Genomic DNA, 2,751 nt, shown 5'->3' with positions numbered 1-2,751 from the left:
TTGGAGTGCCAAAAACCCACACAATGCCTACCTTGGAAGGTGCCGGAGTGCCAGCCAGCCAGAAAAACAAAATGAGGGCAGGGGGCACATGGCAGGATCCCCTGAGTGTGCCCCTTACCCCCCAGCCAAAGCCCCTGCCCCCAATCCTGATGCCCCTTGCCCCCCAGCTCTGCTTCCTTGTGTCCCCCAGCCAAAGCCCCTGCCCCCCAGCCCTACTGCCCCTGCCCCCCAGCCCTGCTGTTCCTTGCCCCCACCCAAAGCTCCTGCCCCCCAGCCCTACTGCCCCTGCCCCCCAGCCCTACTGCCCCTTGACCCCACCCAAAGCTCCTACCCCCAGCCCTACTGCCCTGTGCCCCACCACCCAAAGCCCCTTGCCCCCCACCCAAAGCCCCTGCTCCCCCAGCCCTACTGTCCCTGCCCCCCAGCCCTGCTTCCCTGTGCCTCCCACCCAAAGCCCCTGCCCCCCAGCCCTGATGCCCCTTGCCCCCCAGCCCTGCTGCTCTGTGCCCCACTGCCAAAGCTCCTGGCCCCCAGCCCCTGACCCCCAGCCCTGCTGCCCCTTGCCCCCTACCCAAAGCCCCTACCCCCCAGCCCTGCTGCCCTGTGCCCCCCAGCCCTGCTGCCACTGCCCTCCAACCCTGCTAACCCTTGCCCCCCAGCCCTGCCCCCCCAGCCCTACTGCCTTGTGTCCCCCAGCCCGGCCTGTGTACCTGGCAGCAGCTACCCAGAGCTGGGGCTGGCTGCAGCCAGGAGGCTGCAAACAGCTGCACCGGGCTCTGGAGCCCCGGCATCAGCTCCATACCGGCGTGTGCACCCGCATGTCCAAGTGGCGGTGGGGGAGGGGCCTGAGGCAGCGCAACCCCGGTCTCTCCTGCGCTCCCGGCATGGAGGTGATGGCAGGGCTGTGGAGCCTGGCTCAGCTGTTTGTAGCTAGCCCTGGCTCTGGGCAGCTGCAGCAAGCAGTGGGCAGGCTGCAAACAGCCGCGCTGGGCTCCACAGCTCTGGCATCAGCTCCATGCTGGTGGCAACTGTGCGTGCACCTTGGGGCAGACAGCAGGTCAGCGCAGCCCGCCCCCAGGTGCACGCACAGTCGACACCAGCATGGAGCTGATGCCAGAGCTGTGGAGCCCAGCGCGGCTGTTTGCAGCCTGCCCGCTGCTTGCTGCAGCTGCCCAGAGCCAGGGCTGGCTACAAACAGCTGTGCCGGGCTCCAGAGCCCTGCCATCACCTTGGTGCCAGGAGTGGGGGAGAGACCGGGGTTGTGCTGCCTCAGGCCCCTCCCCCACTGCCCACTCAGACGCACAGGTGCACATACTGGTACAGAGCTAACGCAAGGGCTCCGGAGCCCAGCACAGCTGTTTGTAGCCTCCCAGCTGCAGCCAGCCCTGGCTCTGGGTAGCTGCTGTGAGCCACAGAGCTTGGGCTGCTCCCAGCAGGTAGCTGTGATGCTGAAAGCCCTGCTGGGAACAGCCCAGGCCCCAGCAGCTACCCAGAGCCGGGGCTGGCTGTGGTGTGCCAAGCAAAATGGCCTTGCATGCCAAGCTCGGCACGCATGCCGGGGGTTGCCAACCCCTGTCATAAGGTTTCCCCAATGGCAGGTAGAGACCCCAGCCTTATAATACCCACCCCTAACAGGCACTCAGAGATGTAAATAGGGATTGGTCAAGAGATTGACAGTGGGGGAAAGAATACAAGTTTCCTACTCTTCTTCTTGTTCCCTTTTGCTTGATACAGATGTCTGGAGGAGGTGAAGTGAATCGATATTTTATACTCATGTCTGTGTATTTGTAATATGGTCACACATCAATTCCATTATGCCAAGTGATGCATTTATAACAATATTTTAGAATCATATCCTCCTTTGGTGCAGCAGATGTTTATGCCAAATAGCAGCTGAAGTCTGAAGAAAGGGTTCAGTTTTTCTCTCTTCATTATTGAATAATGAGCACATCTTTCTCCATGACTTTTGACTGCAGGATGAGGATGTTATCAAAATGAGATGTGCAAGGCTCTTGTACCTCAAATGGAGACTGGACTCCTCCTGGGGTTCTACGAGGGTCAACATTTCCATGATGTCATGCTTTCCCTTTACCACCCCACATCATTCTAACTACCACAAGGAACAGCTGCTTTCCCCGATGTCAGAAGGGAAGACAGGCAGACAGTTGTCATGCCATGAATCAGATGATGAAGTGATTATGGGAAGAAGGCACGGCTTCCCACTTACAGAACTAGTGGCATCACTTGCTGACACATTTAGTTTTATGCTGAACGCAGGTTGATCCTGAATTATGCAAGGTTTGTGGGGTTTCTTAATCCAAATATCTAAGACAAATCTTCACTGCTTTGTCTTATCAAACAGATCCTTTTGAAATCCAACTTGTGTATGATGTGTACAACAAATGACAATGGTTAAAATTGTAGCTAACACTTTAATCCTAGAAACAGCATGAACAGACTCAACACGCATTGTTTGATTTGCTTCTTAGTTTGAGTGCTGGAACATATTTGAAGATAGTGAGTGATAAAAAGCTGAGTATGTTTTGGAATGTAAAAATTTTTTGCCTGTGCTTTAGTGCTTCAGGTTACAGCAACTGTTTGGACACAGTGAGGATCTGATGCGTATGGGGAGGGCAAAAAGTGAGTCAGACGTAAAAAAACCCTTCAGGCATCATATTTAGTTGCGTAACAATACTCCGGCAAGTACAATTGGAGCAGCCACACTGACCTCACAAATGAAAGCACTATTCA

The sequence above is a fragment of the Alligator mississippiensis genome, chromosome 4 (assembly GCF_030867095.1).
Source record: "Alligator mississippiensis isolate rAllMis1 chromosome 4, rAllMis1, whole genome shotgun sequence".
Lineage (NCBI taxonomy): Eukaryota > Metazoa > Chordata > Crocodylia > Alligatoridae > Alligator > Alligator mississippiensis.
Note: the sequence above shows the minus strand (reverse complement) of the source record.